This window comes from Perissodus microlepis, chromosome 17 (assembly GCF_051167445.1).
Source record: "Perissodus microlepis isolate ML-2025 ecotype Zambia chromosome 17, ASM5116744v1, whole genome shotgun sequence".
NCBI classification, from domain to species: Eukaryota; Metazoa; Chordata; class Actinopteri; order Cichliformes; family Cichlidae; genus Perissodus; species Perissodus microlepis.
In genome coordinates this window covers 15,053,679-15,068,847 of record NC_140477.1, presented here as the reverse complement: position 1 = coordinate 15,068,847, position 15,169 = coordinate 15,053,679, and the positions used below count along the sequence as shown (strand labels likewise).

The window sequence follows — 15,169 nt, the reverse complement described above, 5'->3', positions numbered from 1 at the left end:
GTCTTATTTGTGTTTGAATCATAGTAAACACAGAGTAAAATGGCTTAATTAAAAAAATAATACATCTTCTGAAAATCAGTGAAAAAGCAGCCAATGTCCAAAGATCATCAAAAAGTCAGGAGTAGTAAAAAATAAAAGAAAGTCTGACTCTTTGGAAGCAAAATATAAATAAATGAAGGGTAGATCTTTTTTTTTTTTCAGATTAGGATTCAAATTTTGGAGTTGAGGTAAAACCTGTCCTTCTTTAGTTGACCTTATAGAACCATAACCACAAAAAGGTACAGCAGATAGCTGGGGGGTCAAATGAAAAGTGAAAAACAACGGGGCAGTGCATGACCCAACAGATAACAAATAAATACATATGAATAGGAAAAAGATGGGAGAGACAATCACAGAGAAGGGAAACTGACCAGAAAAGTGTGAGGATAACTAAAAATAAACAGGTCATTAAGTATTCTAAATCTATGACCTGGAAGTCTTTGATTTTATATATATAAAAAAACAGACATAATTACAATATAACAGTGTTAAGTCCTTTACTGAATGTTCCATCTCAACTGCTAGGTCAAAAAGAAAAAAAAAAGAGAAAAACATGTAAAATGATATATTACTTCTAATAACATTTCACTCCCTTTGGCACCATTTTGTCACAGACAGAAGGCAATTTTACAGTTCCATTCAGGACTATAATTTGTAATTATGTGGTGGTTATGGTGTTATGATTCTGTCTGTGGCCTCTGATACTCATTTGACAGCCAAAGAATGATTAAAGTCACCCATCAGTCTGTCATTTGAATTATTCACCACATAGACAGCTATAGTATCAAAATCAGAATCAGAACAAGCATATTAATCCTTCAGGGAAATTGCTTTTTAGTAGTTGCCCAAGACTGTATAAACTATAAAATTATACAACTTCTGCAGAAAGACGAGGAATTATATAATACCATACCATACCATACTACTTTTATTTATAAAGCACTTTAACATAAAACCAGAGTTCACAAAGTGCTGTACATGCTAATAGCATAAGTAAAGAAAATTAAAATGAGATAAAATAAGATAAAATAAATAACTAAAAAACTAAAATAAATTGAAACATGTTAAAACAAATTGAGTCAACCCCTCTAATCAATGCCAAAGGCTTCAGCGAATAAATATGTTTTAAGAAGACTAAATTCAGAAAGAGAAGAGGCCTGCCTAACAAGCAAGGGTAGATCATTCCACAACTTTGGAGCAACTACAGCAAAAGCACGATCACCTTTACATTTATAATGACCACAGAAAGGAAGGACCTCCAGTGACATTTGGTGTAGCCTTCATTCATTCCTATTTTCTGGCTCAATATGCTCATCTGGCTTATCAGAAGACTGTTTAATGAGTCAGAGTATACATGATACAATGAAGTGCCTGCATTCACTGTACAGCTCCGCAGCAACTATGCTGACCTTTTGAAACAGTTAACTGAGTCTCTCAGTCACTGTACAACCATAGTGAGAGCACAGCTAACAACAGCTTAGACTCATAAGTGTTGGACAGAGCTTCCCTTTGTCACTGACTCTGTTCAGAAATTTTATGGATGGAAAATGGCAGAAAAAAAGTGGCCAAGTCTTCTGGGTTCAATTTTCTCCGGATAACAACACTCTTCCTTTTGCATATGATGTAGTCCTGTTATTTTCATCGAGCAAAGACCTCCACTGCAGGTGGAAACGGGTGAAGTGTCTGCTCCTGGGCCCTAGAAATATCCCAGGGTATTGGCAGAGCTTCTGCAGTACAAAAAACGCTGAACTGGTCTGTTGTGGCAAAGAGACCATTAAATGCAAAAGAGAAGTTGTCCATTTCCCACACTCCCCTATAGTCTCAAACTTTGAGTCATGACAGAAAGAAAGAGATTGTGGATACAAGTCCTCAGTCATTTGGGGGAAGCTCAGAACACAGCTGCTACACCTCTACATCGAAAGGAGTCAGTTAAGGTTTTTCTGTTATTTCTAACTGATAGGAGGCACCGTGGCACACCTGGGACATGCTCGGTGTCTCAGGTGGTTTGACAACACCTTCTGGTTTATTTAGAAGATTTATAAATTACGTTATATCATGTTATACTTGAAGCCTGAAACCTAGTTGGTAAAAATAAAATGGAAGAACACAGTACTTTGTGGACCTGCCCACAACTGTTTCTGAGTTCTGATACTACAAATTTGTCCTGAAGGGAGAAAAAGGAAAACATTAAAACTGAGGAAATGCAGTTGATACAGACAAACATACAGTGTCGAAACCACTGGTAGAAAAGGAGGATAAAAATATGCTGAACTCTTGGCCTGTCGGCAAGAGTGTTTATAGAAGTCATGACACCAGATTTGCCATTGTGCATAAGTAGTTGTTCTCGAGTCATTCCCAATAATAAAAAAAGGAAAAAATATTTTTGAAAAATTGTCAGAAAATGGCTTCACGTTGTGAATCTTGCTGACAACGCCCTCATACCAGATCAAGGTGAACTGACATTCAGTAGCAGAAAAGCTGCATACTAGAATGGTTGAATAATATCTGGCTCACTGCCAGCCTAAGCATCTTAGAAAAAGTTTTTGAACAATGTCCTGTTGCTGCCACGCAGTAGTGGGATTACCTAATGCGATTAGCAGAGTCGCCAAATCAACCGTGGTGAATGTAGCTCATAATTTACAGTGAAGAGCCGAGGAAGGTGTACAACAGAGATTAGCAAAGGTGAACTCCAGTGAGCCATACCCTCCCACCCAGTTCAAAATGTACATACTGGGGTTTACAACAGGAGTGTTACTTAATTTGATAGCAAATCTTCCTAATGAAGACTGTTCTTTAGACAGACTAAACAGATGCTCTATCCTATCTTATACTTTCATTTACAATTAGTTGTGTCCACTTGAGAAATGTATAGTATTTTTTAAAGCTCTTAATACTAAAGATGGTGTCTCTTTATCATTTTTTTAATTCTACAATTTGTCTGAGAGCCATTAAATAAATTAAATATTTTGTCCTATCTTTCTCCCTTCACCCCAAACATCCAGCCTGTTTTTTTAACTCACAGAATTTCATTTTCAGTTTCACCTCAGACACCTGGAAAATATGCTAAATCTTCTTAAGGGGCATGCCTTTAAAGTTAATGAAAACGACATTATGTTATCTTGAGAGAAATTTGCAGTGACTATGATTTGAGACTGGGCACATGAAAGTGACACTTATAATATGGTATTATTGTTGTTTCTGTTGCTTAATAGCAGAAGTTGATAATTCTCCTATTGCGACATATTTTTCCCAGGGGCCATGTGATTGGAAAGTCTAGAAATTACTATGTCAACATAAACAATTTATGTTTCTGCATCCCTCAACTACATGAACCCTGTGCACATGTCACTGATCACATGTCGATATAATCGGGCTGTCCTAATCATCATCCATCTAAAGTATTGATTATGTTATGAGTATGATGCCGTTGATGTCTGATTTAGATGACATATGTCTAAACTTTCAGTCCTGAGAAAGATTTCCATCTTGGGTCTTCAAACTGAGCCGTGATACACATTCACATCCTTGCCTCGCTGCTAAATTTGTGGGAGGGGAGGCTATACTCTGACAATGTTATAAAGAAGAAGAATGAATTCCGACAGCTAAATGTTAAATGAATGTTTTAAATGACACAAACAAACTAATTACTCATTTATGTGCCCTCGTGGCACGTTTGAGGCATTTATGCAAACTAGGCTGGCACTTAGCTGACCTATCTATCGTGCTTTAATATTTTAAAACTCACCATTTGGTTCATTTCCGAAAAACATTCATATTCTGTTTCTCAAAACAGCAACACGCCAACCCGACCAGCCATCAAGTATTTATTGAAAGTGTACACTGAGTAAAGGCCATCCTGCTGCAGTGACCAATGGGTAATAAGATCACCAGTGTGATACAAAAAAGGTCTTTAATGTCAAAATAGGAACCTATACTTTCTGCATTTCCTATATCCCAGGGAAAGAAATGAGCCTTATCTTTGAGGAAGGTGGCCATCCATCAGCAATTTATCTCAGTTTATCAGTCTGCCCGAGTCGAAATGTGCAATGATGTTGGACATTAATCAAATCCTGACACCTCACATTCAGGACTGAGACATGCACCCTTTCTTCCTGCCCAAATCTGGTCATTGTCCTGCTTGGGTTCTCTGGCTGCAGATTTAAATCCAGGCGGTGCTGGGTGCCAACATCAGACTGCTAGAGGGCCCTGTCATGTTAAAAGGGCATATGAAAATTGCAGAGACCGTGCAATGAAAATCAAAAAAGCAACACATTAAAAGTCTTGTACTTCAGCATTGTCATTACAGTTTTATTGTGCTAAATGTATCGCTGAAGTGCTCTTAGAACTCGCCCTGTTGAAAAGAGCAAAGATGAGGAGGATAGAAAGTTACATTTACTGTGCGTCTGTGTCAAGAATAATCTCATCACAGACAATGCTGCAGATCAAGGGGAGAGAGCTTCTTGTGGCTGAGTTCGTTTTCTCTCTTGCTAGACTCCCTACTGACCACTCATTCATTCTGTTTTAGAAATTACTGAGTGTTACTGATGTACTGAATCGAAACTATCACAGGAGCCAAGGCTGCCATACATTGAGCATTTTGGACACTGGCTGCTCAATCTCTCCAGTCTATATTCATGTCAAAGCATCGATCTAACGTGGACAGCCAAAGGTCTGATATGTAGAGCAAGATTTTAAGAAAAATCTGTCAGTGATGTAAGACCTTAATTCAGCCTCGGAGAGTAACCCCTGCAGTCGATCATAAAACCCTTTAGAGGACTTAAATTTTTCAGATGGATGAATATCTGGATACAAAATAGAAGGGAGCCAGATGTGACCCTGGAACAATTCCCTTCATTTTCTCTCTGCCATCAAATATAACGGATGTTTTGTGGCTGCTCTTGGTTGAACTCCATTCTTCCCTTTATTATTTTGTTATTGCAGCAGAACATTTTATAAAGAGGAGATGTGTATGGATTTTACACAAGAGATTTACTGTTTTAAAACTTATTTTACATGAAATGAGTTCATGGGATTTCATCTGTCAGTAGCACCACGGTAGCACTGGATGATTCACATGTTATCATAGCTTATAATTGAAATACACTGTGTAAAGTAATTGTATGCACATTCTTCTATCACGTTCTGTTTTCCCATTTTTACACTCTTTTACTGTGACAGAGTGCCATTTGGTGGTACCAGAGGTCTTACAGTGAATGTAGATGTGTTTAAAAGAAGGTTTCAAGGCTTTTTTGACTTTCATCCATCCATCTTCTTAACAGTAAGGTCACGGGGCCTGCAGTCTATCTCATCTGGATATCCTAGATGGGTGACCAGTCCATGGTAAATGGTAAATGGACTGGTTCTTATATAGCGCTTTTCTACTCTCCTGGAGTACTCAAAGCGCTCTATACCAGCGGCCCCCAACCTTTTTTGCGCCACGGACCGGTTTATGCCCGACAATATTTTCACGGACCGGCCTTTAAGGTGTCGCGGATAAATACAACAAAATAAAACTAGTACCGGTACCGAAAAAAAGAAGAAGATTTATTCATAACACACGTGAAAAGATGCAGGAAAACCGAGTTAACAATAAAAACGATAACAAAATAACGCTGAAAACCATACATTTCATACCTGAGCCTCAACTCTCGCGGCCCGGTACCGGCCCGGGGGTTGGGCACCGCTGCTCTATACAACACGCCGCATTCACCCCATTCACACAAGCACTATTATCTATACGGTAAGTGCTTTCTAACTATCACTCATAATCCGATGGATGCATCGGAGAGCAAGTCGGGGTTGCCCAAGGATATTTGGCATGCAAACTGGAACCAGGGATCGAACCACCAACCTTCCAATCAGCAGCTGACCTGCGCTACCTCCTGAGCTACAGTCACCCCTCCATCACAAGGCTAACACAGTCAGATAGACGATCCATACCTATGGTCACTTTAGATGATCTTTACCTAACTGTTATCTGTTTTGAGTGTGGGACAAAGCCACAACTTCCACACATACTTAATGCCTCAGTTAACCAGCAGGTTGTTGTGAGGCAACAGTCCTAATGAGTGCCTTTTAATTTTTTTCCTCCCTTGTTTACATTTAACTCAGTCATAAAATGTCACTGTCTTTCAGGCTCTTTTGGAGGCTATTTTTTTCTATTTTATAACAGTGAAAGGGCATTTTATTGTCTAGCACACCAGGCCGTTAGGGATGACTGAAAAAGTTCATTGTGAAGTATTTCTTTAACTGAAGTTTGACCCTTTTCAATAACAAATTTAAACCTTTTGCACTGGGAGTTGAAATCATGAGAAATGTCAGCAGCAATGCAATTACAGGTGCTATGCACCCTCTCCTTTGGACAGCTGACATCTTGAAGAGTGAGAATTCATGCAGAAAATTGTATTTTTTATGTTGCCCTCACACTGAGTGGCTGTAACATGTATGCAAATTTCGCTGCCTCAGAACATTCCTGTCACTGATTCGGAGCATATTCGAAATGGCTTAAAATAAAATAGTGTATGATTCTTTAAGATACATACAGCATACAGTGTAATATACGTGCACTGAGAGGTACATCTTTGTCTTTTATGAGATCATCTGTTTTAATAATGGCCATGATGGATGATAATGTTCTGAGAAAGCAGCTCCTAATGTGTTCCCACTGCTAATGTTCAGATTATAACCCGCCTTTTATGATGGCTTTTGACCCCCCTGCAGAAAGATGCTGTATAAACATAATATCTTTTGTCATTAAAGTACTAGAAGAACACTGCATAGGCTGACACAATGCTAATGTCTTTCCCTGTCTGCTATCTGGCAACGACACGACTCCTTTTCTGTGAATATTTGAAAGTTCACACGGCTTTTTCTGAGGTATGTGTCAGTTATTACCAGGACATTTTAGAAATGAAAATGACCGGTAGGTATGTACTGTATAGCTAAGCACATTTGAAAACAAAATAAAATAAAAATAGCATTCAGTTGCATTTGAAGTCAATGGGGGATATGCAAAGTTTTGAGATAATACCACTTAGTGTTCCAGTACTTCTATATGGTATGGTATTTCATATCATCATTTAGTCAGTTAAGTAGGAAGGACAGTAGTAGTGGGATTCATATCTGGTCATGGATGTATAATTGGCCTTCAGAGAGACTGGTGACCTGTAAAGGACACCCAGACATCGATGGATGGACTTTTTCTTAATTTCAAACATGTTAATTTTAATGCATGGTCAGCGTGTAGAAATTATTGCTAAATGTAAGCCAAAGTTTTAAAAAACAGTTTAATAGTCACATTTATTTTACTTGCCTAATTGACTGGCCTTAAATCAGTGAAGAAGCTGTGACAAAAAGACATACACTCGCAGGCAGTTTGTATTTTCGGCATATTGAGTCCAGTAGACCAACATTACACATCAATTTACTACTGAAAGAGGAGGTCCATTTGCATAACCCAGGGGGCATAGAGCACAGATAGTTTTCATCACTTGCCTTATACAACCCGTGATCATTCCAAAGAATACAATTCTTTTCTATGCGATTAACCTCTTGCTCCTAGATTTCGATTGTGTCCCAGATTGGAATAACTTCGACTAATCAGCCATTCTCATGTCCATACTGATATCTCTCCTGATGTGATCTTCAGCATACTAAGACAAAATCTATATAGAATGCATTATTCATACTCCCAAAACATGCCCTGTGAATTGATTTATGATCACTGATGAATAATACATATATAATTTCAAGCAGTAAAGCTTTGGCAACCATACATCTTATTTCTTTTTTTCCCTTTTTCTTCTGTGAAGAATTTGTGAAGCAAGAACAGCAACACCTGGAAACATGAAACTTTATAACACGGCCTTAAATTCCTCTCTGTGACTTTGCCCCCCAAAACTTTAGTTACTAAGCACATAGATGATACTGTAATATTTAAGATAAGACGTGAAAAAAGTCATTATTTCTAATAATCTCATTCCAGCATCTCATCAGAAATCATTGGAACAGCTATCCTAAAACTGAGGCTTATTTCTGGATTTTGCTGATCTTAACTTGATAGGGAAATTTCAGTCTGTCCCATTTTATGAGCCAATTCCTTTTTATTAAAAAAAATGTCACTTTCAAAAATTTATAATAACTCTAACTGTGAGATATCAGCTTGAAATTCAGGAAGTGTTGACTGAGCTTAAATAATAAAGCACACCGTCTTTCACCACTGGGGGATTCCACAAACATACAAAATCCATATACTGGCAGCATGGATTGTACACAGTTCTGTTTCCATGATTTAGTGTCGTAATTTAAGATTAGCTTAGACTCCTGTGTTGAATCCATGTAGGCTCTACAGCCTATGCAATTGGCTGACACCACTGCCAGCATTTAACATGCCAATATCACAGCAAACTGTGTAGACATGCCGGTGCACCGTGTTCTTTTCACGCCTTTTCTCTCCAAAGTGTAAAACTGTACACGCATGCAGAAGTTGCAGTAAGCTGCAGTGCCATCAGAGGGAGATGATTTATTTCAAGCCAATGTGAAAATAATCACAGGAAAGAGCTAAAAGAGACATTATTAACACATTTACATATAAATGCATATTATCCAGATAACTTAATTGTTTCTGACACAGAAAGACCCTGGAATGTACTTCATACTTAGCGACTTCTTGGCTTTAAATGTATTATCTCCCCCAGCTGGTATTTGAACTTCTGCATGCGTGTCCATTTCACACTGGACACGTCGTGTCTACTACACGCTTTGATATCGGGCTGTTAATACAGCAGCATAAGTCTATTGCAAGCTGATATCTAACCTTTGCTGCAATAAGCCATTCCTCTTGAATCAGTTACTACCAAATCTAAAGTTCACGTTATAAAAATAATAAAAAAATAACACTTTGTGCAAGAAATTCCCATGGGTCACTTTAAAAGTTAATTACATTGTAAAAGTTTTTAGTGTCTGAAAAAATCAATTTTAACTGCAAGCGTTTTACCTGTGATGTAATTTCCTTCATATGTGTAAAGGTATGTTTGAAGCTATTTTTTTCACCGTGGCTCATTAAGCCACACACTGGGCTTGGGATCAAATTCCCAGGTGGCCAAGACCACATTGTCAATAATGTAGCTATTCATAGATGTGGTTCATTTACAAGAGCTCAATTAAATCTGCTTAAAAATAGTCTGAATTCTTGGAACTCTTATTGGAATCTTATCATTTTTCTTTTTCTGCTGCTATAGTTACTGATTTCTGTATCTCATTATTCTCGGGGACTTGATCAAGTAATAACCCTCATGTGAATGACATGTGGCTTTAATAATTGGTGGTTGCCAGGACACGTATCCCCCGCTTCTGTTGTAATGCACGTTGAGAGGAATGGAGGTCAGGAAGTGAGAGACGCCTCAGGTAGCTATTCTTGGCCTTAGCTTCGAGTCATTCACATTCTCTAATTGCTCAAGTTAACGTGTGACAAAAGATGAACAGCAGCCCTTCGTCCAGCAAAGCAAACCGCGAGCACTGCACACGTGCTTCACATGGCGGAAGCGAACAGTTTATATGTTGACATTTACAACCTAATTAAAACCAGCAGGGGAAATGAACCACACAGGGTCAGATGCTTATTCACACAAGTATTTACACACAAAATAAAGTATACTAGCACTTGCACAGACAATGGCACAATCCTGCACACAGTTTAAGCACTCTGCACATTTGCTAATCCCACCCAGCTGGAAAACCTGCTCATTTGAATCACTAAAATCCTAAGATGATTAAAATATATTACCATGTCACAGAAATTCATACTGGTAATATTAAAGATGTATATATGCACATAAATTCCCCAAAGCCCCCCTGCGTTTTGATTAGCAGATGAGAGAAAAAACTGTAGGTAACAAATAAAATGAATCAAAGGTGGAATTTTAAACAGCGTAAAGTTGTTATAAGAATACATTTGCACATCATTGCGGTATTTGTTCACAAGCGCACACTAAACTACCCGGGGCGGAGCAGAGTCTGCTGTCACATCTAACTTGTCAAGTAGGAACGTGCCTCTCAGCCACTTGTTTCAGTTTTTCTATGGTAATAGAGGACATGAACTGAACTCTAGTTCTTCAGGGTGAAGGACTTTTTTATGCAAAGTCTGTGAATTGCACCACAGTTGTACTTGATTGGAAACCAGCGCAAGGAAAATCTCACTTTGGTTTCAAGTTAACACTGTTATCAGTGCACAGATTCGCTTCCATTACTTCCATGTCATTGAATTTCTTTGTAAGGAACACAGCATATTCTTCACTTTGCTGTGACATCGAATGCCACTGCAATACGCTTAGTTCATTAAAATGCCCTTTAAGCTCTTCTCTGCAAAGAAGAACACCATTTAGACCTCACAGTTTAAGCTCACACATGAACGTGCTTGCTGTGATGTAAAGCCATGGTGTTTGCTTGTGCAGAGCCTCCTGTCATTACACTGTGTTGTGAGTACAGAAAAATTACGTGCATTATGCTTGTCCTGCAGTTCATTGTGGCTCTTATATTTGCATGGTTTTTTTTTACATGCATCCAAATTTTGTCTTATGAATCCAATAGGTGTTTGTTTAGTGCATGTTAATCATTTGCAGCTGGCTTTCCTTATCTTATTGTCATGGGTAATTGGTTATGCAGCACATGGAAACCAGAGACCTGCAGGCGACACAGAGGAAGAGGCACATTGGGATGGAAGAATCTGCGATCACTGAAGCGTGTCAAACATTTTTTCCCCCTTTTTCCTTCTTTTAAATTGCTATATCTTGTTTACCTATTAATTTCCCCTTCTCCGCAAACCCATCACAACCCTCCCAAGCATCTCTTTATATTTTACTTTTAAAAATGTGCAACTTGAATATATACGCCTTCATTCCATCTGTCTCGACTCTCCTTAATTTTCCTCTTTATTCTTACTCCTACTCAATCTGACAGCGAACCCATATCTCGATTAGACCTCTGGAAATGCCTGTGCAATTTCCTGGAAGATTATAGTGATGGATTTACACAATATCAATCAGAGCAAAGATGTGGCTCAAAATAGCCCTCTGCTACTGGCAAGAGATGTTTTGGAGCGGTGGTCAAAGCTCATATTTGCTCGACTACTTTCTTTAAGCACATAGTCAAAAATTGATGTTTTTTTTTTTTTTATTATATGAAACAAGCTGTTAGAGTGATTTTAAAAAAGCTAGTGGGCCTCCTGACAGCAGTTACCTCAAAGCAAGATGAGCCATTCCCTGGTGACTTTTCATCTAATTTGACTAGTATTTCTCTTGCTTCCTTCAACAAACTACTCTGAATGAGGTCACATTTCTCTGACCTCGGGGCATTATTACCCTGTAATCATGTGTTGCTCTGCATGGCTACATTTGTTATTTCTCGTTGACAGCCTAATGTTAGAAGAAAGCAATTTTACCTGATGGATGATCATAAGACTGGGAGAGGCTATATCAGCTTCATGCCTCACCAGTGAATTATGCACAACAAAATCCCATAGATGCCTGAACCAGCTGCCCACAATACCTGCCTTCTCAAACCAGCTTTACACACTAGGTATTATTGCCAGAGGTGTGAGGACTTTTCGCCTTGTCAGAATGTGCATGAAGATCATTCATTACTGCGGTATTTGCTTGCCTTCTTAAATCAAATAGGGTGCCAGTCCTTACATTACAATGTTGTCATGAAAAATTGTTGACTTATTTTTAAGCAGCATAGGTTGGACAACTGATTCATGGGTCTCAGGGCGTTCATGATCACACAAATCAATCGGCACTGCTCCTCTGGCCCCCACTTTGTCTGTTGGCAGCAATAGGGATAATGTGTCAAAGTGGGCCTCCTCCATCTTGTCACTTTAAGTGCAATCAATAATGCTTCCCCACCAACTGAACGCCTCTGAATATCAGCCCTCCCCTCGCCTCGTACTGGGCTGAGCATTTCAATCAATATTTGACTGGGGGGCTAAAACATCTGCAGGAGCAACAACAAAAAGCGAGGTAATATTAAATGCTTTACAATACACTGAAAATGACGCCACACTCTGCAGGACCGGCAATGCGATGGAAAACAAAAAAATTAATGAAATATTGAATTCTCTGTGACGGTTATGTCTACAAACGTCATGTTTGTGTTGTGTGGATTTTTACATGGTTTAAGTCTCAGCGGAAAACGATTTCACAGCCTGTCATAATTAAACAATTAAACTGCTATTTAACTTCAACTCAATTTAGCAAATCAAACACTGCATCACAGTTCAATCACTGCTACAGCATAAGTATGTGGAGAGGATGCTTTTTATCTTTAAACACAGTTTTCCAGCAGTGTTTTACAGTGTGAATGTGTTGTCCCCACAGCCTCATACATCACTGTAGAGAATTCTCAATGTATGGCTTGCCGTCGGCTTCCAGACGGGTCCAATCAATAAAAGCTAGCCTCTGGCCAATGTATCTGTAAATTAGTCTACCTAAAAAATTCAACAAGCCCATAGAGCGGTTAGATGTGTGCACATAGGTGCTTGGCCCTGGAAACGATTGTATTAATTGCCTCGGGGATTAAGAGACACAGACCTCCACTCTCTCATGCATATTTGACACTTCTAGCAGCGCTCTCAAGCCCCCGTTGCACCTAATGGATGTGTTTGGCGCAGTGTTGCATATGTATTAGCCACCAACTTATAAGTGGGCATGTAGTGAGCACATCCCCATGCATGCCTATGTGTCTGTGCGAGTGTGTCTCTTCTGTTATCCTGAGCCGGGCAGGGTAAGTGCAGGGCTGGGTGCTGAGGTTGCTGGTTCCTAATTGGTATGACTGCTCCCACTACTCTTGCCCTCACAGGCTGGCACTACCCTTCTCTGTTAATCTGTGCCAAGGATTTGGCTCACTTGACACTCAACTGACCTGACAGTCCTTTGGGTGTCTGTTGCATACAAATATACACACAAAAAAAGAAATGGATGACTGTACAGACACTTAACTACAAGTACTCCTGCACAAAGAGACAAACTCTCATGCAAATGAGAGACACAGATATGCAGTCACTCAGACAAGTGCACGCACACATCAACGCAAAATCACAGTTCAAAGAGCCGCAACTCCATTTGAGATATGTTTCTGGACAGCATCACTATGATGTAGAGGGAGAGCTCTTGACAGTGTTGTTAGGGGAACGGCATCAAACAGTGGCGTGAGTATGTGTGAGTGCGTGCCGATGCCACATCTGCTGATAATGTCCACACGCAGCCCTCGAATGAGAAGTGAGCTTGTTGATATCAAGTACTTGCACATAGCTATACATGGTGTCCTTTTTGTCTGAAGAGCTCATCTGGCACGGCAGACTGACATCTGATCTGATGGCTTTTGAAACTTCTGAACATGACGCACAGCCTCGGAAACATGTTCTTGTCTAGTCACATATGCAAATATTTTATTAAGGGAGACTGACAGGGAAAACACGCTACACAATTATAAAAGGTCTTCAAACACAGGGCATTAAATGAGTGTCACTGATGAAGCCATAGCTACAGCCTCTGATCACAGGAAAAGCAGGTGTGAACTGCATTGCGAGAAGTCAACAAAGCTGAAAGTTTGCGGTTTAGCAGCTGTAAAACAAATAAACTGGCTGAAGCGATGAAGCAGCAGTCTTAACACGACCAGAGGTGTCAAAGCTCTTCATGTGAATCTGCGTTAAGTAACAGTCACTTATCTGAAAAGGCAAGGGAACAACACAAAAAAGACATAGTAATGCCTTATGTTGTTATAAGTAAACAGATGTTTACAAAGCAGACAATGAACAAATCAGCAGTGTTCTTTCAAACTCTCGAGGGAACTTTATATTAACCGTTGCTAAACATTTCTGTCAGCTGTTCAGTGTTAATGTGTGATTTATCAAGTTATTTCTAAAAAAATATCATTTGCTGCTGGAAATGAAGCTGATAAGAGCACCGAAACTAAACAAAACCAGTAAAGTCAAATGTCATAAAACCAAAAAAGTGAACTGATCAGGTTTAAACCTGTGAGGAGAAAACTTTTAGGAGGCAAAGAAACACAAACTCAAAGATATTGCATGTACATGGGCGAAGCCCCGATACGATCTGTTCTGCACTAACGTGTGAGCTAGATGTGTCCCGGAGCAATCGCACGGGGCGTCGGTACATCCTTTATTTATATTCAAACAGCTTTCACAACAATAGGTGTGGCATGTATAGAACTCAACAACAACTCCTTAAAAGGAGGAACCGTTAGCTTATCTGTTGAAACAGAAAAAAGGCGTTTTTAACGGTCATAGCACATATTCTCTGCACGCAATGTCTCACTTCCCTATTCTGCAGTTGTACAACTCATAAGCTCTTCTTCCTTTAAATGAAGCTACAAAATAAACATGACACAAAACTCAAAATCTCCCAACAAAACCTTAATTAGATTACAGATATATATAAATGGTAGAATATAGAGCTGGTATCTTAAAACAAACAAACAAAAACTTTAGCTCAACTGGACTGCTTTTAAATTCATAAATACTACCAAAAACAGTGTCAGTTTAGTACGTGGTACCATGATTGAAAACTTACCTGTGATTCTCTGAATTTTGAGGGTCTGTACACAGACAGGGTGAGCTCTCCTCTTTAGCTCAAGAGCTCATATGTAACTCTGGTAATACTCTTGGAAAGTAAGGAAAAATGTCACATATACACTTTAATAATGCTTCAAGGGTAGTCTGTGCATTAAGCTAGCTCAGAAATTCAGCGCACAAAAATGTAGGTTATTAAAAAAAACAGGCATGAGTTTAGAGAGCGGGAGAGATATTTCACTACAATAGTCGAACAGATAGGTCATAATTTGGAAATGATTCGTTTTGAAAATCAGAACTGAGGATGAGTTAATCTCTCGTGGGGTTTGACTTGGTCTGAGTAATAAGTGAACTTTCTATCACTGCAGAGTCAGAGCGCATCCGTACTTACAGCAAGTGTTAAGCAGTCCGTTGGGCTTTCTCGTGCTCGGTTGACATATTCTGAGTGTCCATTTAGTGTAGCACCAGAGAAGCTTGGTTGATCAGGCTCCAGCTTGATGGTTAATAGCCATGGCCACTGCACAAAAAGAAAGATGACACAGAATG

The 15,169-nt window shown here is 39.2% G+C and overlaps 1 protein-coding gene across 3 annotated transcripts in view; it reads right to left on the bottom strand.

Annotated features, from left to right (window-relative positions):
• The window catches only part of chrm2a (cholinergic receptor, muscarinic 2a), an 85,865-nt gene that overhangs the window by 39,129 nt on the left and 31,567 nt on the right, over positions 1-15,169 (bottom strand). For all 3 annotated transcript variants that reach the window (XM_084910754.1, XM_084910755.1, XM_084910756.1), the window contains exon 2: positions 15,015-15,140. The gene's annotated coding sequence lies outside the window, so the exon portion shown is untranslated. The remainder of the gene's footprint in view (positions 1-15,014; positions 15,141-15,169) is intronic.